The sequence below is a fragment of the Triticum dicoccoides genome, chromosome 4B (genome assembly GCF_002162155.2).
Source record: "Triticum dicoccoides isolate Atlit2015 ecotype Zavitan chromosome 4B, WEW_v2.0, whole genome shotgun sequence".
In the NCBI taxonomy this organism is placed as follows: domain Eukaryota; kingdom Viridiplantae; phylum Streptophyta; class Magnoliopsida; order Poales; family Poaceae; genus Triticum; species Triticum dicoccoides.
The window spans coordinates 169,625,525-169,650,613 of NC_041387.1; positions in this window are offsets into that span (position 1 = coordinate 169,625,525).

Consider the following 25,089-nt stretch of genomic DNA (forward strand, 5'->3'; position numbering starts at 1 on the left):
ATATTTTTATTACTCTGTCTTCCCCTCTCCCCCGCTCAACCCCTATCGTAATGTTTTCGGCCTCAAAACAAACAGAATACTGCGTTGTTTTTGGGGCTTGATGAAAATTCAAGTGCTGGTTTTTGTAGGTTGGCCCGCCCAGCAAATGGGCTGCTGGTCCACCACGACGGACTAGGAGGCTAAAATACAAGTTGTATGGTGCAGAGGCAAGTAAAAAACGCTATCGAGAGCCATCCACTGAAGAAGAAAAATCACTCCTGATGTGCTTCTTCAGTCGTGCCGCCGGCCCCCTCTTTAATCCAGTTCGCTCGGGGATCTGGTATCATTTTTTTTCAGAGGGTGAACAAGTATCAGCTAGGCCTAGGTTTTGTATTTTAACATGTGTAGCCCACGACATACGGAGACAGTGGTTTCAACTTATTTTTTGAGGTCCATACCGGCCTATGGGCTTTTTATTAAAGATTGGCAGCCCAATGCATTTTTTAATAAAGCGCAGGTCTCTATTCTATTTATCTATATATAAGAATAACAATGTTGTGTCCAATTTATATTTTCCCTTCTAACCACATTATATATATTTATATTATTACTATTATCGTATATTTTATAGAGACTTATATATACATTATAAAAACATCCCACGTGTTATTAACTTATAAAAGTAAATGTTTAACGGAAGTTGGCAAGGAAAATCTTGGTTGTTTTTGACTCATAGGCAAGGAAAATCCTGGTGATTGCGTACAAAAGCTTGCGAAAATTTAACGGACCAATTTAATAATAACGCGCTTATTTTTATTTTGAGCAATAACTCGCTAATTTGTTAAATATATATATATATACAATGTGCCTCTCTGGTTTATTCTTTGATATTAATTGCTCCTTCTAACATAACATTATATATATAACAAGCCCACCTAATACGTGTATTTCAAGGAAGTGCAAATGGGCTGGGATTTCTTAGAAAATATAAATGGGCCTGATTGACGTGAATTTATTTGTTCACCCAGCCCAGCAAATGGACTGGACATTCTAGAAAACATGGGTTAAATATATGCCACATTTTTGCAGGCTGACATGTGGGCCAATAGGTCGAAGCCTACGCAGGGCGTTGTCAACTTGGTCAACAAATGATTGTGTCATCCACAATCATTGGATTTATATCCAACGGCCGGCATGCACCTTCAATCTCTCGTCTTCTTCCTCCAGCGTCGCCGGGACCGCCTGGTCCGGCCTCCGGTGGCTAGCGGCTCTGCTTAGCACGCACCGCTGCAAAGCACTACCCCACCGCCGGCCAGGCTATGCCTCCACCCCTCTACACCTCCTGTTATTCTTCACATACTGCAGCCCCACGCTGCAACAGAACCAGTTATAACCCTTCTCCTCCTCTCAACCTGCGACTCCACTGCCACGTCTTCCCATCTCCGAGCCGTTCCCGCCCGGGGCCTCGCCGTCATCCATCACCTCGCTGCGCTCGGTGCGGCGTGGTCAACAAACGAGAGTCATCGGAAGAGGACTGTACGTGGAGAGCCTGACGACTGGGACCCATGAGGTCCATGGTCGCACGCAAGGAAAGTTCCTCATTAAGCTGAAAAAAATGTTTCCTCCACCTGACAGCTGGGACCCACCGGCTGTATCTTTGCATGGAAGGAAGTGCCTCCTTGTTTTGCGAAAAAATTATTCATCTTGTTGACAGCTGGGACCCGTCAGATTTGGTGGCTGACTTGTGGGCCTACTAAGCAGACGTGTACGCACGGCTTTTGTCAACTTAATCAACAAATGATTCTAGCAGCTGGACCGTTGGATGTTAATCCAACAGCCGTGCTCCTTCTTCCACCTCTGTTCTTACTCCTGACTCCCGTGGGCGGCACCGCGGTTGTGCTGCCGCGCACCCGAACCAGTGAAGTTTCCCACTCCTCTCCATCTGCGACTCCACTGCCCTGTCTTCCCATCTCCGGTTTGTTCCAGTTTGGGTGCGCTCGGCACGGTGTGGTCAACGTGATCAACAACCGAGAGTCATCGGAAGATGACTGTACATGAGAGGCTGACAGTGGGGGCGCACCACGCCCATAGACGCATGCATGCAACAGAACACGGCGTGGTCAACGTGGTCAAGGAACAACTTCCATCGGAAGTATACTGTATGTGGAGAATCTGACAGCTGGGTCCACGGCCGCGGCAAGTAAGTGCCTCCTTATTACGCGGAAATTAATGATTCCTCCAACTAACAGCAGGGACCCACTGGACGGGCCACCGTATTTTGTGGAAAAAACGTTTGCCCCTTGACTGCTGGGACCCACCTAACGGGCCACCGTATTTCACGAAAAAAACGTTCCCCCCGCTGTCAGCTCGGACCCACTAGAAGTGCCTCCTTATTAAGCAGAAAAAAATGAATACTCCCCCTGCTAGCTGGGACCCACCTTGGTGGGAAGCTGACTTGTGGGCCCACTAAGTTGACGGGGACGGAGGGCTTTGTCAACTTAGTCAATATGAAAGATTCTAGCTGCAGTGACCGTACGATGTCCATCCAACGGCCATCGTGCTTCTTCAACCTCTGGTCTTCTTGCTCCAGCCGCCCAAAGCAGCGCCGATCGTGCCGCCTGCTCCTGCCTCCCGTGGCCGGCTGTGATGCCGCGGAGGCCTCACCGCCCCCTACTACTCCCGCCGCTGGCCAGGCCATCCCTCCACTCACCCACACCCCGTGTTATTCTGCGGCGACGGCAGCCTCACACCACAGCCGAACAAGTGAACCCTCATACTCCTCTACGCGTGGGCATCCAGTGCCGCGTATTCCCCGGCTCCGCGTCGTCCCCTTCCTAGGCCTCGCCGTCGTCCACCGTTGTGGTGCTCTCGGCACGGTGTGGTCAATGTGGTCAACGACCGACTTCCATCGGAAGAGTACTATGCGTGGAGAGGCTGACAGCTGGGTCCATGGAGGCCGCAAGGAAGTGCCTCCTTATTACGCGCAAAATAATTATTTCTCCACCTGACAGTGGGGACCCACCGGACGGGCCACCGTATTTTGTGAAAAAAACGTTTCCGCCCTGACTGCTGGGACCCACCAGCTACACCTTCGCACGCAAGGAAGTGCGTCCGAAAAAAAATGATTTGCCCCCCTGACTGCTGGGACCCACCAGCTACATCTTTGCACGCCAGGAAGTGCCTGACAGTCGGGACCCACCTGGTCGAAGCGTACATAGCGTTGTCATTCTGGTCGTGAACGTGTACGCACATATATACTGGTCGATGTAGAGGCGCGCACGTAGCATGTACACGTACGTACAACGGCCAGGGTGCAAGAAAGAAAATACGGCCACGTATGTGTACATCCGGGCGGGGTCTCGAATGCCTACTCGTGCATACGTACGGCCAGGGCTCGTGTACATGGTTGGGTCGGAACAGAGAAACAGCATCGTCATCGTGTTCATGGGGAGGCAACGGAATGCGTCATGTTCATGGGGAGGCAACGGAATGCATCGTGTTCATGGGGAGGCAACGGAATGCATCGTGTTCATCGGGAGGCAACAGAACGCGTGGGAGCCAACTGGCTGGGTCGGAATGGAATGCGTTGTCGTGTTCATCGGGAGGGCTTGGACGGAACAGGCGATGGAAACGAGGCCTGGTGTACCGCAAAACAGAGGAAACGGCCTTGTGTTCGACCGGCCACGTTCGAAACGGGATCCTGTTCATCGAGAGGGGTCTGGCGTACCGCAAAACGGAGGAAACGGACCTCCTACAGTCGAAACGTGGGTCATGTTGATCGGGAGGGGTGTGGCATACCGCAAAACGGAGGAAACGGACCTCCTACGATCGAAACGGGGGTCCTGTTGATCGTGAGGGGTGTGGCGTACCGCAAAACAGACGAAACAGACTTATGTTGGAGTGCTACGGTCGAAACGGGGGTCCTGTTCATTGGGAGGGGTGTGGCGTACCACAAAATGGGACTCCACGGGATATTGTTCATCTCCACCATCGACCTCCTCCAGCCTCCACTGGCTCATGTTCATCCAGCCTCCACCGTGCGCTACCCCACTGGCTACTGTTCAACCACCCCTCCACGGGCACCCCTCCACCATCTACTGTTCATCCATCCCTCCACGGGGTCATCCTATCCATCCAAAGGCAACGCCACGGGGTCCTGCATCCACCCCCACCGCTCACTGTTCATCCAAACCCCCCGCAACACTCACTATTCATCCAGTCGATCGGCTTCAGTTAGCAGCAGTAGCGAAGGAATCGCTCAATCGGGTTCAGTTAACAGCCATCGATCGATCGCTCAGGTTCAGTAACGCGTAGCCTGCAGTGCAATCGCCCGGGTTCAGTTAGAGCCCAATGCCTCGCTTGGGTTCAGTTAGAGCCAATGCCTCGCACACACGCGCGTACGTGTACGAGAGAAACGCGCATCGCTCGCCCCCCAACCGCCCACCGTAACCGGGAACTCCTTGAAATTTTCCTCGCCCTCGCTTCTACCATGGTTTTTTCCATCATGGATGGCCCAAAGAATGTCATGCAGCTGCGTCTCCGGCCCGCCCAGGACGAAAAGCCCATTTTCTGTCATGATTTTTTGTCATAGAAGTAGGAGCCCACCACATCTATGATGATACCGGGTTTTGTCACAGTTATCGTCATAGAAGTGTCATATGTATGACAGGAAAAAAATTCGTTCGGCCCAAAATGTCACGGATATGTCTTTTTTTTGTAGTGAGTGTCGAACCCAACGAGGAGCAGAAGGAAATGACAAGCGGTTTTCAGTAAGGTATTCTCTGCAAGCACTGAAATTGTAGGTAACAGATGGTTTTGTGACGAGATAGTTTGTAACTGGTAACAAGCAATAAAAGTAAATAAAGTGCAGAAAGGTGTCCCAATCCTTTTTGTAGCAAAGGACAAGCCTAGACAAGTTCTTATAATGAGAAAAACGCTCCCGAGGACACATGGGAATTATCGTCAAGCTAGTTTTCATCACGCTCATATGATTCACGTTCGTTACTTTGATAATTTGATATGTGGGTGGACCGGTGCTTGGGTACTGCCCTTTCTTGGACAAGCATCCCACTTATGATTAACTCCTATTGCAAGCATCCGCAACTACAAAAGAAGTATTAAGGTAAACCTAACCATAGCATGAAACATATGGATCCAAATCAACCCCTTACGAAGCAACTTATAAACTAGGATTTAAGCTTCTGTCACTCTAGCAACCCATCATCTACTTATTACTTCCGAATGCCTTCCTCTAGGCCCAAATAATGGTGAAGTGTCATGTAGTCGACGTTCACATAACACCACTAGAGGAGAGACAACATACATCTCATCAAAATATCGAACGAATACCAAATTCACATGACTACTAATAGCAAGACTTCACCCATGTCCTTAGGAACAATCGTAACTACTCATGAAGCATATTCATGTTCATAATCAGAGGGGTATTAATATGCATTAAGGATCTGAACATATGATCTTCCACCAAATAAACCAACTAGCATCAACTACAAGGAGTAATCAACACTACTAGCAACCCACAGGTACCAATCTGAGGTTTTGGTACAAAGATTGGATACAAGAGATGATTTAGCGTTTAAGAGGAGATGGTGCTGGTGAAGATGTTGATGAAGATTGATCCCCTCCCGATGAGAGGATCATTGGTGATGATGATGGTGACGATTTCCCCCTCCTGGAGGGAAGTTTCCCCGGCAGAACAGCTCTGCCGGAGCCCTAGATTGGTTCCGCCAAGGTTCCGCCTCGTGGCAGCGGAGTTTCGTCCCATAAGCTTGCCTATTATTTTTCTAGGGTAAAAGACTTCACATAGCAGAAGATGGGCACCGGAGGGCTGCCAGGTAGCCCACGAGGCAGGGGGGCTCTCCCAGGGGGTAGGGTGCGCCCCCACCCTCGTGGCCAGGGTGTGGGCCCCCTCTCGTACTTCTTCCGCTGAATATTTATCATTAATTCCAAAAAAGACTTTCGTGGAGTTTCATGACTTTTGGAGCTGTGCAGAATATGTCTCTAATATTTGCTCCTTTTCCAGCCCAGAATCCCAGCTGCCGGCATTCTCCCTCTTCATGCTAAACCTTGTAAAATAAGAGAGAATAGCCATAATTATTGTGACATAACATGTAATAACAACCCATAATGCTAATAAATATCGATATAAAAGCATGACGCAAAATGGAAGTATCAACTCCCGCAAGCTTAGACCTCGCTTGTCCTCAAGCGGAAGCTGATCTCAAAAAATATGTCCACATGTTTAGAGATAGAGGTGTCGATAAAATAAAATACGGACATGCGGGCATCATGATCATTCTTATAACAACAACATATATAATTTTTCATATGATTTCCTATGCTCAAGTAATAATCTATTCACAATGTCAAGCATGATTCAGAAAATTCATTGAGATCTAACAAACGATAATCTCAGTCATTGAAGCAACTGCAATTTATCATAACATCTGAAAGAGTCAATAATAGAGCTTTTCAGCAAGTCCACATACTCAACTATCATTTAGTCTTCCACAATTGCTAACACTCACGCAATACTTATGGTTCTGGAGTCTTAATCGGACACAGAGAAAGATAGGGGCTTATAGTGTTGCCTCCCAACCTTTTACCTCAAGGGTAATGTCAACAATAATAGTTCATGCTAACTTACATCCAATCGGATATATATATCAAGATCTTTCCAACACGAGGTGCTTTCCAAAGGATAAAATGAAAAAGGGAAAGGTGTAGATCACCTTGACTCTTGCATAAACTAAAAGACATAAAGTAAAAGATAGGCCCTTCGCAGAGGGAAGCAGAGGTTGTCATGTGCTTTTTGGTTGGATGCACGAAATCTTAATGCAAAAGAACTTCACTTTATATTGCCACTTGTGATATGAACCTTTATTATGCAGTCCATCGCTTTTATTACTTCCTTATCACAAGATCGTATAAAGATTATTTTCTCCACATTAATAAGTCATACATATTTAGAGAGCAATTTTTATTGCATGCAACATGACAACTTACTTGAAGGATCTTACTCAATCCATAGGTAGATATGGTGGACTCTCATGGCAAAACTGGGTTTAAAGATATTTAAAAGCACAAGTAGTATCTCTACTTGGTGCAAGGAATTTGGCTAGCATGAGGGGGAAAGGCAAGCTCAACATGTTTGAATGATCCATCACAATATACTTTAACTAAGATGTGAGAAAACATAACCCATTAAGTTGTCTTCCTTGTCCAACATCAACTCTTTAGCAAGTCATATTTTAATGAGTGCTCACAATCATAAAAGATGTCCAAGATAGTATATTTATATGTGAAAACCTCTCTTTCTTTATTACTTCCTATTAATTGCAACAATGACCAAAACTATGTTTGCCAACTCTCAACAACTTTTAATCATCATACTCTTTATATGTGAAGTCATTACTATCCATAAGATCAATATGATCTCTTTTATTTCTTTTTACTCTTTTATGCACTAAAGATCATAGCAAGATAGCAAGCCCTTGAATCAACACTAATCTTTATTATATATAGCTCACGGACTCGATTACATAGAGGGATCACAAAGCAAAACTCAAAACTAATTCATACCAAAACTTTATTCTACTAGATCAAGATATTACCAAAAGGATCGAACTAAGTAAAACAGTAAAGATAGGAGTGTGATGGTAATGCGATACCGGGGCACCTCCCCCAAGCTTGGCAGTTGCCAAGGGGAGTGCCCATACCCATGTGATTATGCCCTCGGAGGTGGTGAAGAAGGTGGTGATGATGATGGATAGTCGCGCATCGAGCGTAGAAGCTCTTCCAATTTGCGGATAATGCCCTTAAGTGCGACGATATGATCCTTCAACAAAATATTTTCCTGTGTGAGATACTTGTTTTGTATGTGAGCTAACTCAATCATCTTGAAAGCTTCAATCTCAGTTGGGGTAAAGAGGTTAGGAAGAGGTTGAGGGATGTTTTCTTCTTCCGCCGCCGGAGCTTGATCCTCCATGGCCTACTTGATCCCTTCATCCTTGTTGGTCTCCTCAGGTTCTTCTCTCTTCAGCTCTATCTTCAATAGCCAAGCATCCTTGTCTTCATTGTTGGAGGAGGGTGCCGTCATGATGCTCTAGATCTGTCAGAAAAACAACTCGAAACAAAGACAGAAGGTTTTTGCGTGATACAGTGGTCAAAACCTTCGGGAGATTATATAATGAATTTTTACCGACCAAAAGAAGTATCGTGCAAGAAAACAGAGTCCAGAGAGCACACGAGGTGCCCACGAGGCAGGGGGGCATGCCCAGTAGGGTAGGGCACGCCCTCAACCCTCATGGATGCCTCGTGTCCTTCCTGGACTACTTCTTATTTTCCTATTTTCTTAAGTATTCCAAAATATAGAAAAATTTCTATTAGAACTGTTTTGGAGTCGGTTTACTTACCGTACCACATACCTATTCCTTTTCGGAGTCTAAAACGTTCTGGGAAGTGTCTCTTATGTATTCCTCTGGGCTTACAGTGTCAATAATATTAGTTTCAACATTTATAGGATTACCTAAGATATAATGTTTGATTCTTTGACCGTTCACCACCTTCGGATTTCTGCCTTCGAAGTTGTTGATTTTTATGGCACCAGAACGATAGACCTCCTTGATAACATAAGGGCCTTCCCATTTAGAGAGAAGTTTTCCTGCAAAAAAAATCTTAAACGAGAGTTGAAAAGCAACACATAATCACCTACATTAAACTCACACTTTTGTATCCTTTTGTCATGCCATCTTTTAACTTTTTCTTTAAACAGCTTGGCATTCTCATAGGCTTGGGTTCCCCATTCATCAAGTGAGCTAATATAAAATAACCTCTTCTCACCGGCAAGTTTGAAATCATAATTGAGATCTTTAAGAGCCCAATATGCCTTATGTTCTAGTTTGAGAGGTAAGTGACATGCTTTTCCATAAACCATTTTATATGGAGACATACCCATAGGATTCTTATATGCAGTTCTGTAAGCCCATAATGCATCATCAAGTTTCTTGGACCAATTCTTTCTAGATCTATTAACAGTCTTTTGCAAAATTAATTTGAGCTCTCTATTACTCAACTCTACTTGACCACTTGACTGTGGGTGATATGGAGATGCAATTCTATGATTAACATCATACTTAGCAAGCATTTTATGAAAAGCAACATGAATAAAATGTGAACCACCATCAGTCATGAGATATCTAGGGACTCCAAACCTCGGAAAAATAACTTCTTTAAGCATCTTAATAGAGGTGTTATGATTAGCACTACTAGTTGGAATAGCTTCTACCCACTTAGTAACATAATCAACAACAACTAAAATATGTGTATACCCATTAGAGGCAGGAAAAGGCCCCATATAATCAAAGTCCCAAACATCAAACGTTTCAATAACAAGAGAATAATTCATAGGCATTTCTTGACGTCTACTAATATTACCAATTCTCTGACATTCATCACAAGACAAGGCAAACTTACGGGCATCTTTGAAGAGAGTAGGCCAATAAAAACCGGATTGCAATACCTTATGTGCAGTTCTATCTCCAGCATGGTGTCATCCATATGCCTCGGAGTGGCACTTGCGTAGGATTTGTTCCTGTTCATGCTCAGGTACACAACGTCTAATAACACCATCTACTCCTTCTTTATAAAGGTGTGGGTCATCCCAGAAGTAATGTCTTAAATCATAAAATAACTTTTTCTTTTGCTGGTATGTGAAACTAGGTGGTATAAATTTAGCAACAATGTAATTAGCATAATCAGCATACCATGGAGCAGTATGAGAAGCACTTATGACAGCTAATTGTTTATCAGGAAAGCTATCATCAATAGGTAGTGGGTCATCAAGAACATTCTCTAACCTAGACAAGTTGTCTACAACGGGGTTCTCAGCTCCCTTTCTATCAATAATATGCAAATCAAATTCTTGTAGCAAGAGAACCCATCTAATAAGTCTTGGTTTAGCATCTTTCTTTTCCATAAGATATTTAATAGCAGCATGATCAGTGTGAATAGTTACTTTAGAATCAACAATATAAGGTCTGAACTTATCACAAGCAAATACAACTGCTAAGAAATCTTTTTCAGTAGTAGCATAATTTCTCTGAGCAGTGTCTAGAGTTTTTCTAGCATATTGAAGAACATTTAGTTTCTTATCAACTCTTTGTCCTAGAACAGCACCTACATCATAATCGCTAGCATCACACATAATTTCAAAGGGTAAATTTCAATCAGGTGGCTGAACAATAGGTGCAGAAATCAAAGCTTTCTTAAGTATTTCAAATGCTTTTACACAATCATCATCGAAGACAAGAGGAATATCTTTTTGCAATAAATTAGTCAGAGGCCTAGAGATTTTAGAGAAGTCCTTAATGAACCTCCTATAAAAATCGGCATGACCAAGGAAACTTCTTATACCTTTAATGTCCTTCGGACACGACATCTTTTCAATAGCACCAAATTTAGCTTTATCAACTTCGATACCTCTTTTAGAAATTTTATGCCCCAAGACAATGCCTTCATTAACCATAAAGTGGCACTTCTCCCAATTCAAAATAAGACTAGTATCTTCGCATCTCTGCAAAACTCGTTCAAGGTTGCTCAAGCAATCATCAAAGGAGGATCCATAAACGGATAAATCGTCCATGAATACCTCACAAATCTTTGCACAAAAGTCAGAGAATATAGCCATCATGCAGCTTTGAAAGGTAGCAGGTGCATTATGCTACGTCTTGAGCTTGCGTTGGTTTTCCTTGAAGAGGAAAGGGTGATGCAACAATAGTAGCGTAAGTATTTCCCTCAGTTTTTGAGAACCAAGGTATCAATCCAGTAGGAGGCTCCTCAAAAGTCCCACGCGCCTATGCAAACAAACAAGAACTCACAACCAACGCAATAAAGGGGTTGTCAATCCCTTCATGGCCACTTGCGAAAGTGAGATCTGATAGAGATAATATGATAAGATAAATATTTTTTTTGGTATTTTATGATATAGATTGGAAAAGTAAAGATGCAAATAAAAGTAGATTGAAAGCTTATATGATAAAAGATAGACCCCGAGGCCATAGGTTTCACTAGTGGCTTCTCTCAAGATAGCATATGTATTACGGTGGGTGAACAAATTACTATCGAGCAATTGATAGAAAAGAGAATAATTGTGAGACTATCTAGGCATGATCATGTATATAGGCATCACGTCCGTGACAAGTAGACTGACTCCTGCCTGCATCTACTACTATTACTCCACACATCAACCGCTATCCAGCATGCATCTAGAGTATTAAGTTCATAAAGAACAGAGTAACGCATTAAGAAAGATGACATGATGTAGAGGGATAAACTCATGCAATATGATATAAACCCCATCTTTTTATCCTCGATGGCAACAACACAATACGTGCCTTGCTGCCCCTGCTGTCACTGGGAAAGGACACCGCAAGATTGAACCCAAAGCTAAGCACTTCTCCAATTGCAAGAAAGAACAACCTAGTAGGCCAAACCAAACTGATAATTCGAAGAGACTTCCAAAGATAACTTAATCACACATAAAATAATTCAGAGGAGATTCAAATATTTCTCCGAGATAAACTTGATCATAACCCACAATTCATCGGATCTCGACAATCACACCGTAAAAAGAGTTACATTGAATAGATCTCCAAGAAGATCGAGGAGAACTTTGTATTGAGATTCAAAGAGAGAGAAGAAGCTATCTAGCTAATAACTATGGACCCGAAGGTCTGTGGTAAACTACTCACAACTCATCGGAGAGGCCTTGGAGATGATGTAGAGGCCCTCCATGGTCGATTCCCCCTCCGGCGGAGCGCCGGCGAAGGCTCTAAGATGGGATCTCGCGGATACAGATGGTTACGGCGGTGGAAATAGTTTTTCGTGGTCGCATCTAATGTTTTCGGGGTACATGGGTATATGTAGGAGGAAGAAGTAGGTCGGTGGACGCCCGAGGGGACCACGAGGGTGGGGGCCGCGCCCACCTGTAGGGGTGCGCCGGGCACCCTCGTGGCCGCCTCCTTTGTTTCTTGACTTCCACTCCAAGTCCTCTGGATCACGTTTGTTCCAAAAAGATCTCTCCCGAAGGTTTCATTCCATTTGGACTCTGTTTGATATTCCTTTTCTTCGAAACACTTAAATAGGCAAAAAAACAGCAATTTGGGTTGGGCCTCCGGTTAGTAGGTTAGTCCCAAAAATGATATAAAAGTGTAAAGTAAAGCCCATAAACATCCAAAACGGGTAATATAATAGCATGGAACAATCAAAAGTTATAGATACGTTGGAGACATATCAAGCATCCCCAAGCTTAATTCCTGCTCATCCTCGAGTAGGTAAATGATAAAAACAGAATTTTTGATGTGGAATGCTACCTAGCATAATTCTCAATGTAATTTTCTTTATTGTGGCACGAATGTTCAGATCCAAATGATTCAAAATAAAAGTTCATATTGACATAAGAAATAGTAATACTTCTAGCATACTAATAAAGCAATCATGTCTTCTCAAAATAACATAGCTAAAGAAAGTTATCCCTACAAAATCATATAGTCTGGCTGTTGCTCTATCTTCATCACACAAAGTATTTAATCATGCACAACCCCAATGACAAGCCAAGAAATTGTTTCATACTTTAGTAATCTCATACTTTTTCAACTTTCACACAATACATGAGTGTGAGCCATGGACATAGCACTATATGTGGAATAGAATGGTGGTTGTGGAGAAGACAAAAAAGGAGAAGATAGTCTCACATCAACTAGGCGTATCAACGGGCTATGGAGATGCCCATTAATAGATATCAATGTGAGTGAGTAGGGATTCCAATGCAACGGATGCACTAGAGTTATAAATGTATGAAAGCTCAACAAAAAAAACTAAGTGGGGTGCATCCAACTCGCTTACTCATGAAGACCTAGGGCATTTTGAGGAAGCCCATCATTGGAATATACAAGCCAAGTTCTATAATGAAAAATTCCCAGTAGTATATGAAAGTGACAACATAGGAGACTCTCTATCATGAAGATCATGGTGCTACTTTGAAGCACAAGTGTGGTAAAAAGGATAGTAGCATTGTCCCTGCTCTCTTTTTCTCTCATTTCTTTTTTTTCTTCTTTTTTTATTTGGCCTTTATCTTTTTTTTATTTGGTGAGCACTTTGGCCTCTTTTTTTTATAAAGTCCGAAGTCTCATCCCGACTTGTGGGGGAATCATAGTCTCCATCATTCTTTCCTCACTTGGAACAATGCCCTAATAATGAAGATCATCACACTTTTATTTACTTACAACTCAAGATTACAACTCAATACTTAGAACAAGATATGACTCTATATGAATGCCTCCGGCGGTGTATCGGGATATGCAATGAATCAAGAGTGACATGTATGAAAATTATGAAGGTGGCCTTGCCACAAATACGATGTCAACTACATGATCATGCAAAGAGCAGTATGACAATGATGATGCGTGTCATATAAACGGAATGGTGGAAAGTTGCATGGCAATATATCTTGGAATGGCTATGGAAATACCATAATAGGTAGGTATGGTGGCTATTTTGAGGAAGGTATATGGTGGGTGTATGGTACCGGCGAAAGTTGAGCGACACAAGAAAGGCTAGCAATGGTGGAAGGGTGAGAGCGCATATGATCCATGGACTCAACATTAGTCATAAAGAACTCATATACTTATTGCAAAAATCTACAAGTCATTGAAAACAAAGTACTACACGCATGCTCCTAGGGGGATAGATTGGTAGGAAAAGACCATCGCTCGTCCCCGACCGCCACTCATAAGGAAGACAATCAATAAATAAAATTGTGCTCCAACTTCATCACAAAGCGGTTCACCATACGTGCATGCTACGGGTATCACAAACTTCGACACAAGTATTCTTTAAATTCATAATCACCCAACTAGCATGACTTTAATATCACCACCTCTATATCTCAAAACAATTATCAAGTATCAAATTGATCATAGCATCCAATTCACTTTCTATGATAGTTTTTATTATACCCAACTTGGATGCCCATCATTCTAGGACCAATTTTATAACCATAGCAAATACCATGCTGTTCTAAGAGAGTCTCAAAATAATACAAGTGAAGCATGAGAGATCAACAATTTCTACAAAATTAAGCCACTGCCGTGCTCTAAAAGATTTAGGTGAAGCACTAGAGCAAAAACTATCTAGCTCAAAAGATATAAGTGAAGCACATAGAGTATTCTAATAAATTCCAATCAAGTGGGTTTCTCCCAAAAGGTGTGTACATCAAGGATGACTGTGGTAAACTAAAAATCACAAACTAATATCATACAAGACCCTCCAAGCAAAACACATATCATGTGGCGAATAAAAATACAGCTCCAAGTAAAGTTACCGATAGACGAAGACGAAAGAGGGGATGCCTTCCGGGGCATCCCCAAACTTAGGCTTTTGGTTATCCTTGAATATCTTGGGGTGCCATGGGCATCCCCAAGATTAGGCTCTTGCCACTCCTTATTCCATAGTCCATCAAATCTTTACCCAAAACTTGAAAACTTCACAACACAAAACTCAACAGGAAATCTCATAAGCCCCGTTAGTGCAAGAAAGAAAAACCAGCATATAAGGTACTGTAATAAACTCATTCTTTATTTATATTGGTGTTAAACCTACTGTATTCTAACTTCTCTATGGTTCATACCCTACATACTAGCCATAGATGCATCAAAATAAGCAAACAACACACAAAAAACTGAATCTGTCAAAAATAGAACAGTCTATAGAAATCTATAACTCTCAAATACTTATGGAACTATAAAAATCGTACAAAACTTGGAAGTCCTGGAAAATTTGTCTATTGATCTACAGCAAAAAGAATCAACGCAAAAGCATATTTCTGTGATTACTAAAATTATTTTCGTTCACACAAAGTTTCTATTTTTCAGCAGAATCAAATTAACTATCACCATAGGTTATCCTATAGGTTCTACATGGCACAGACACTAATTAAAACATAAAAACACATCTAAACAGAAGGTAGATGCAAATTTTTATTACTAAACAAAAGCAAAAACAAAAAACAAAAAATAAAATTGGGTTGTCTCCCAACTAGCGCTATCATTTAACGCCCCTAGCTAGGCATAAAAGCGAGGAAAGATCTAAGTAGTGCCATCTTTGGCACTCAATTCATAAGTAGCTCGCATGATAGATTCATAAGGTAATTTGAATTTATTTCTTGGAAAGTGCTCCATGCCTTTCCTTAATGGAAATTGGAATCTAATATTCCCTTCCTTCATATCAATAATCGCACCAATCATTCTAAGGAAAGGTCTACCAAGAATAATAGGGCAAGAAAGATTGCAATCTATATCAAGGACGATAAAATCTACGGGCACATAGTTCCTATTTGCAACAATAAGAACATCATTGATCCTTCCCATTGGCTTTTTAATAGTGGAATCCGCAAGGTGCAAATTTAAAGAGCAATCATCAAGATCATGGAAACCTAGAATATCACATAAAGTTTTCGGAATTGTGGAAACACTAGCACCCAAATCACATAAAGCATAACACTCATGATCTTTAATTTTAATCTTTATAGTATGTTCCCACTCATCATAAAGTTTTCTACGTATAGAAACTTCCAAATTAAGTTTTTCATCATAAGATTGCATCAAGGCATCAACAATATGTTTGGTAAAAGCTTTATTTTGATAATAAGCATGAGGAGAATTCACAATGGATTGCAACAAGGAAATACAATCTACTAAAGAACAATTATCATAATTAAGTTCCTTGAAATCCAAGATAGTGGGTTCAATTCTATTTAAAGTCTTGACCTCTCCAATCCCACTTTTACCAAATTTAGCATCAAGATATAAGAACTACGAATCATTGGGATGCCTTTGAACTAAAGTTGACTCATCTCCAGTCCCATAATTATTAAGATTCGTATTGCAAAACAAAGATTTAATAGGGGACACATCAATAACTTTTAGATCTTCATTACTATTTTCATGGAAACTAGAAGAACACGCTTTTACAAAGCGATCTTTCTTAGCACGCAATCCAGCGGTTCTTTCTTTGCACTCATCAATGGAAATTATCATAGATTTGAGAGACTCATTGATATCAAGCTTAGGAGGAGTAGATCTAAGTTTCAAAGAATCAACATCAAGCGAAAGTCTATCAATGTTCCTAGCCAAATCATTAACTTTAAGCAAAAAAAATTCAAGCAAAGCATTAATTTTTTTTGAGAGATCATAAATTCTTTAACATTATTCTCAAAATCAGAGGGCATCTTATTAAAATTATCATAAGAATTATTGTAGGAATTTCCATAACTATTAGAGGAATTACTAGGGAACGGTCTAGGATTAAAGTTTCCTCTGTAGGCATTGTTACCAAAATTATTCCTACCAACAAAATTCACATCCTTAGATTCATTATTATTCTCAATCAAAGTAGACAAAGGCATATCATTGGGATCAATAGGATCACTCTTAGTAGTAAATAATTTCATAAGTTCATCCATCTTTCCACTCAAAACATTAATTTCTTCTATAGCATGCACTTTTTTACTAGTAGATCTTTCGGTGTGCCATTGAGAATAATTAGCCGTAATATTATCAAGGAGCTTAATAGCTTGTCCTAAGGTGATTTCCATAAACATGCCTCCCGCGACCGAATCTAAAAGATTTCTAGAAGAAAAATTCAATCCGGCATGCATTTTTTGTATGATCATCCATAAATTCAAACCATGAGTAGGGCAATTGCGAATCATTAATTTCATTCTTTCCCAAGATTGGGCAACATGCTCATGATCAAGTTGTTTAAAATTCATAATATCGTTCCTAAGAGAGATGATCTTAGCGGGAGGAAAATACTTCGAGATAAAAGCATCTTTGCACTTATTCCATGAATCATTACTATTCTTAGGCAAAGATGAAAACCAAACTTTAGCACGATCTCTAAGTGAAAACAGAAATAACTTCAATTTAACAATATCATTATCCGTATCTTTCTTCTTTTGCATCTCACACAAATCAACAAAGTTGTTTAGATGGGTAGCGGCATCTTCACTAGGAAGGCCGAAGAATTGATCTTTCATAACAAGATTCAGCAAAGCACCATTGATTTCACAAGACTCAACATCATTAAGAGGAGCAATCGGAGTACTAAGGAAATCATTATTATTGGTATTGGAAAAGTCACACAATTTGGTATTGTCTTGCGCCATCGCGATAAGCAATCCAACACACAAGCAAACAAAAAGGCAAGCGAAAGAGAGAGGAGATTGGGAAAGAGAGGGCGAATAAAACGGAAAGGGTGAAGTGGGGGAGAGGAAAACGAGAGGCAAATGGAAATAATGTAAGTGCGAGGGAGATGAGTTTGTGATGGGTACTCGCTATGTCTTGACTTGAGCGAAGACCTCCCCGGCAACAGCGCCAGAAATCCTTCTTGCTACGTCTTGAGCTTGCGTTGGTTTTCCTTGAAGAGGAAAGGGTGATGCAGCAATAGTAGCATAAGTATTTCCCTCAGTTTTGGGAACCAAGGTATCAATCCAGTAGGAGGCTCCTCAAAAGTCCCACGCACCTACACAAACAAACAAGAACTCACAACCAACACAATAAAGGGGTTGTCAATCCCTTCACGACCACTTGCAGAAGTGAGATCTGATAGAGATAATATGATAAGATAAATATATTTTTGGTATTTTATGATATAGATTGGACAAGTAAAGATGCAAATAAAAGTAGATTGAAAGCTTATATGATAAAAGATAGACCCGGGGGCCATAGGTTTCACTAGTGGCTTCTCTCAAGAGAGCATAAGTATTATGGTGGGTGAACAAATTACTGTTGAGCAATAGATAGAAAAGCAAATGATTATGAGATTATCTAGGCATGATCATGTATATAGGCATCACGTCCGTGACAAGTAGACTGACTCCTGCCTGCATCTACTACTATTACTCCACACATCGATCACTATCCAGCATGCATCTAGAGTATTAAGTTCATAAAGAACAGAGTAACACATTAAGAAAGATGACATGATGTAGAGTAATAAACTCATACAATATGATATAAACCCCATCTTTTTATCCTCGATGGCAACAACACAATACATGCCTTGCTGCCCTGCTGTCACTGGGAAAGGATACCACAAGATTGAACCCAAAGCTAAGCACTTCTCCCATTGCAAGAAAGATCAATCTAGTAGGCCAAACCAAAATGATAATTCTAAGAGACTTGCAAAGATAACTTAATCACACATAAAAGAATTCAGAGGAGATTCAACTATTTCTCATGGATAAACTTGATCATAAACCCACAACTCATCGGATCTCGACAAACACACCGCAAAAAGAGTTACATCGAATAGATCACCAAGAAGATCGAGGATAAATTTGTATTGAGATTCAAAGAGAGAGAAGAAGCCATCTAGCTAATAACTATGGACCCCGAAGGTCTATGGTAAACTACTCACAACTCATCGGAGAGGCCTTGGAGATAATGTAGAGGCCCTCCGTGATCGATTCCCCCTCCGGCGGAGCGCCGGCGAAGGCTCCAAGATGGGATCACATGGATACAGAAGGTTATGGCGGTGGAAATAGTTTTTTGTGGTCGCTTCTGATGTTTTCGGGGTACATGGGTATATGTAGGAGGAAGAAGTAGGTCGGTGGACGCCCGAGGGGCCCACGAGGGTGGGGGGCGCCCACCTGTAGGGGGCACGCCGGGCACCCTCGTGGTCGCCTCCTTTGTTTCTTGACTTCCACTCCAAGTCCTCCGGATCACGTTTGTTCCAAAAAGATCGCTCCCGGAGGTTTCATTCCGTTTGGACTCCGTTTGATATTCCTTTTCTTCGAAACACTGAAATAGGCAAAAAACAACAATTTGGATTGGGCCTCCGGTTAGTAGGTTAGTCCCAAAAATGATATAAAAGTGTAAAGTTAAGCCCATAAACATCCAAAACGGGTAATATAATAGCATGGAACAATCAAAAATTATAGATACGTTGGAGACGTATCACATTACATAAACCAAAAGGCATATGTCTATATGCAAAAGTACCGAAAGGGCAAGTAAAAGTGGTATTTTCTTGATCCTCTGCTGACACAAGTATTTGAGAGAACCCGGAGTAACCATCTAGAAAGCAAAAATGTGTATGTTTGGATAGTCTTTCTAGCATTTCATCAATAAAAGGTAACGGGTAATGATCTTTCTTAGTTGCTTTATTTAATTTGCGGAAATCATTTACCATCCTATAACCTGTAATAATCCTTTGCGGGATCAATTCATCTTTATCATTAGGAACAACAGTAATACCTCCCTTCTTAGGGACACAATGGACATGACTTACTCACTGACTATCAGCAACGGGATAAATTATACCTGCCTCAAGGAGCTTTAGTATTTCTTTTCTCACCACTTCTTTCATCTTAGGATTTAAGCGTCGTTGATGATCAATAATTGGTTTGGCGCCTTCTTCCAATTTTATTTTGTGTTGGCATAGAGTGGGACTAATGCCCTTAAGATCATCAAGAGTATATCCAATAGCAGCACAGTGCTTCTTCAGAGTTTTCAATAATCTTTCCTCTTCTTGCTCTGAAAGGTTAGCACTAATAATAACAGGATATATCTTCTTTTCATCAAGATAAGCATATTTAAGAGTATCGGGTAATGGCTTAAGCTCAAACATGGGGTCACCCTTGGGTGGAGGGGGATCCCCTAGGATTTCAACATGCAAGTTGTGTTTCAAAATAGGTCCCTGTTTAAAGAATACTTCATCTATTTTCCTTCTTTCATTCATAAACATATCATTTTCATGGTCTAGCAAATATTGTTCTAAAGGATCAGTAGGAGGCACGGCAATATAAGCAAGACCAATAATTTCATCCTTACTAGGCAATTATTTATCATGGAGTTGTCTACAAAATTTAGCAAAATTAAACTCATGAGACATATCTCCTAAGCCAATCGTAACAACATCCTTTTCGCAATCAATCTTGGCATTATCAGTATTCAAGAAGGGTCTACCAAATATAATGGGACAAAAGTCATCTTGTGGGGAACCAAGAACAGGAAAATTAGCAGGATATTTGACTTTCCCAAACAAGACTTCAACATCTCTAACAATCCCAATTAGTGAAATAGTATCTCTATTGGCAAGCTTAATTGTAACAACAATATGTTCCATCTCAGCAGGTGCAATGTCATGAATAATTTCTTTATATAAGGAATGAGGTATTGCACTAGCACTAGCACCCATATCAGATAAGCCATGATAACAATGATCTCCTATTTTAACAGAAATAACAGGCATGCCTACAATAGGTCTATGTGTCTTAGCATCAGGTCTAGCGATTCTAGCAGCTTGTTCACGAAAGTAAATAACATGCCCATCAATATTATCAGCAAAGAGATCTTTAACCATAGAAATACTAGGTTCAACTTTAATTTGCTCAGTAGGTGTATATGTTCTAGTATTACTCTTACGAACCACAGCTGAAGCTTTAGCATGATCCTTTATCCTAACAGGGAAATGTGGTTTCTCAATATAAGTAGCAGGAACAATAGGATCATTATAAGTGATAGTCTTTTCTTCAACTGTAATAGGTGAAACTACTTTTACTTCAGTGGGAGGATTATATTTAAACCAATTCTCCTTAGGGAGATCAACGTGAGTAGCAAATGATTCGCAGAAAGAAGCTATTATCTCAGAGTCAAGTCCATATTTAGTGCTAAATCCATGAAAAGCATCGGTATCCATAAAAGATTTAACACAATCAAACTTAGGTGTCATACCTGACTCCTTACCATCGTCGGAATCCCAATCTTAAGAGTTGTGTTTAATTATTTCCAATAAATCCCATTTGAATTCAATAGTCTTCATTATAAAAGACCTAGCACAAGAAGTATCAAGCATGGTGCGATTGTTGAGAGAAAGCCGAGCATAAAAGTTTTGCATAATCATTTCTCTTGAGAGCTCATGATTGGGGCATGAATATAACATTGACTTAAGCCTCCCCCAAGCTTGAGCGATACTTTCTCCTTCGCGAGGCCAAAATTATATATATATATATATAATTACAATCACGATGAACAAGATGCATAGGATAAAACTTCTGGTGAAATTCCAATTTCAATCGTTTATAGTCCCAGGATCCCATATCATCACATAGCCTATACCATGTCAATGTGTCTCCCTTCAAAGATAAAGGTAAGACCTTCTTCTTAACAACATCATCGGGCATACCTACAAGCTTAAATAATCCACAAACTTCATCCACATAGATAAGGTGTAAATCGGGATGCAATGTTCCATCTCCTGCAAAGGGATTAGCTAGCAGTTTCTCTACCATACCCGAAGGAATTTCAAAGTAAACATTTTCAGTAGGTTCAGTAGGTTGAGGAGAAACTCTTTCCTCTACTGGTCGGGGTGAAGATACCCCGAACAAGCCCCTCAAAGGATCATGTTCCATTGTAACAAGTGACAATAAATTTCAGCACACTATATAAATGTTTCCTTACCAAGTTCCACTTACCAAAGGCGCTTCACTCACCGGAAACAGTGCCAGAAAAGAGTCTTGATGACCCACAAGTGTAGGGGATCTATCATAGTCCTTTCAATAAGTAAGAGTGTCGAACCCAAAGAGGAGCAGAAGGAAATGACAAGCGGTTTTCAGTAAGGTATTCTCTGCAAGCACTGAAATTGTAGGTAACAAATAGTTCTGTGATGATATAATTTGTAACGGGTAACAAGAAATAAAAGTAAATAAAATGCAGCAAGGTGGCCCAATCCTTTTTGTAGCAAAGGACAAGCCTGGACAAGTTCTTATAATGAGAAAAGCACTCCGGAGGACACATGGGAATTATCGTCAAGCTAGTTTTCATCACGCTCATATGATCCGCGTTCGTTACTTTGATAATTTGATATGTGGGTGGACCGGTGCTTCGGTACTGCCCTTTCTTGGACAAGCATCCCACTTATGATTGACCCCTATTGCAAGCATCCGCAACTACAAAAGAAGTATTAAGGTAAACCTAACCATAGCATGAAACATATGGATCCAACTTAGTCCCTTACGAATCAACTTATAAACTAGGGTTTAAGCTTCTGTCACTCTAGCAACCCATCATCAAATTATTACTTCCCAATGCCTTCCTCTAGGCCCAAATAATGGTGAAGTGTCATGTAGTCGACGTTCACATAACACCACTAGAGGAGAGACAACATACATCTTATCAAAATATCGCATGAATACCAAATTCACATGACTACTAATAGCGAGACTTCACCCATGTCCTCAGGAACAAACGTAACTACTCACAAAGCATATTCATGTTCATAATCAGAGGGGTATTAATATTTATTAAGGATCTGAACATATGATCTTCAACCAAATAAACCAACTAGCATCAACTACACGGAGTAATCAACACTACTAGCAACCCACAGGTACCAATCTGAGGTTTTGGTACAAAGATTGAACACAAGAGACGAACTAGGGTTTGAGAGGAGATGGTGCGGGTGAAGATGTTGATGCAGATTGACCCCCTCCCGATGAGAGGATCGTTTGTGATGATGATGGTGACGATTTCCCCCTCCCGGAGGGAAGTTTCCCTGGCAGAACAGCTCTGCCGGAGCCCTAGATTGGTTCCGCCAAGGTTCCGCCTCGTGGCGGCGGAGTTTTGTCCCGTAAGCTTGCCTATTATTTTTTCCAGGGTAAAAGATGTCATATAGCAGAAGATGGGCACTACAGGGCTGTCAGGTGGCCCACGAGGCAGGGGGCGCTCCCCCACCCTCGTGGCCAGGGTGTGGGCCCCCTCTGGTACTTCTTCCGCTGAATATTTATCATTAGTTCCAAAAATGACTTTCGTGGAGTTTCATGACTTTTGTAACTGTGCGGAATAGGCCTCTAATATTTGCTCCTCTTCCAGCCCAGAATCCCAGCTGACGGCATTCTCCCTCTTCATGCTAAACCTTGTAAAATAAGGGAGAATATCCATAAGTATTGTGACATAACGTGTAATAACAGCCCATAATGCAATAAATATTGATATAAAAGCATGATGCAAAATGGACGTATCACTCCCCATTCTCCGGGTGCGGAGATCATTGTCCGATGACTCCCCAATGACTCCCCTGGAGTTCTTTTTGGAAGCAAACTTCCTAAAGAAGCTCATCTTATTCCTATAAATAAAATTCTGAAATTTTTTGTCCACAAAATTTTTGTCAACAAAACTTTGCAACATTGATAACAACTACTCATAGGGATGCATAGAGGCCATATTAAGCATTCAAACCACTTAGAACTCTAAGAATTCAACATGCAAGCTCATCTATAGTAGCACCAAGAGTAGCTAATTATTCAAAATATAATTCACTGAAGCAAAAACTAATTGGACCAATGGAGGAGTCGCCTACCAAGTAGCAATCCCCCAGAACAGTTTCAGAGACGGAGCTTCGAGCAAAGAGATCAAAATCCGTGGGTTTGAGAACAAGAACACGAGAGAGAGAGAGAGAGCAATGGTGATTTTTTCTAGAGGTACATGGTGACATGGGCTAAAGAGGTAAGTGAGGGGCCCGACATGGGGACCACAACCCACTAAGGCGCGCCTGGGGCTGCTGATGCGCCCAGGTGGGTAATGCCCACCTGGAGCACCCCCATGAGGTTATTTGCACTGAAATTTCAGAAATATTCAGAAAAAATCGTATTAAATTTTCATGGCATTCTGAGAACTTTTATTTTTGGGTCATTTATATTACATGGTAAATTAAGAAAACAGACAAAACATGGCATTTTATTTTATTTAACTAAGAAAAACAGAAAACAAGAGTGGGAAACAGAAGGTTGTGCCTACTAGGTTCATCAACTTCATACCTCTCAAAAATGATCCATTAATAAGGTTGATCAAGTCTTATTAACAACCACTTTGGATTAGCATGAAACCGAAGAACGTTCATAAAACACTAAGCTACCTCTACGGGGATATGCATGTCCCCAACAATAAGCATTTCATATTTCTTTTTGGCAGTAGGTATAGGTAATTGAAAACTTCCAATAGTGAGTGTTGGAAATTTTTCAATGGCATTAATACCATTCACTTGGAATTGTTTCTTCGGAAAGTGCACCATATGCTCATTACCATTGATATGAAAAGTGACCTTGCTTTTATTGCAATCAATAACAGCCCCTGCAGTATTCAAGAAGGGTCTACCTAGGATAATCGACATGTTGTCGTCCTCGGGCATCTCAAGTATAACAAAGTCAGTTAAAAGAGTAACATTTGCAACAACAACGGGCACATCCTCACAAATACCAATAGGTATGGCAGTTGATTTGTCAACCATTTGCAAAGATATTTCAGTAGGTGTGAGTTTATTCAAATAAAGTCTTTTATATAAGGAGGAAGGCATAACACGAACACCAGCTCCTAAATCACATAAAGCTATTTTGACACAATTTCTTTTTATGGAGCAAGGTATAGTTGGTATTCCCGGATCTCCAAGTTTTTTTCGTACTCCATCCTTACAAGAATAATTAGCAAGCATAGTGGAGATTTCAGCTTCCGATACCTTTCTCTTATTTGTGATGATGTCTTTCATATATTTTGCATAAGGGGGCATCTTTAAAATATCAGTCAAGCGAGTACGCAAAAAGATTGGCCTAAGCATTTCAGCAAAACACTCAAATTCTTCATCATCCTTTTTATTAGTGGATTTATGTGGAAAGGGCATGGGTCTTTAAACCCATGGTTCTCTTTCTTTTCCATGTTTTCTAGTAGCAAAGTCTCTTTTGTCATATCTTTTATTTTTAGATTGTGGGTTATCAAGATCAACCGTTGGTTCTATCTCAACATCATCATCTGGTTGTTTATCATTGTCTGGTTGAGTATCTTCATGAACATTATCATTATCTTTTTCACTATCACTGGGTGAATGTTCATTACCAGACTGAGTTTCAGCATCAGAAATAGACACGTCATTGTTGGCTTCAGGAGATTTTTCTATTTCAGGTTTACTAGAGGCATGCAAAGTCCTATCATTTTTCTTTTTCTTTTTCTTTTTAGAAAGACTTGGTGCATCGGTGTTGTT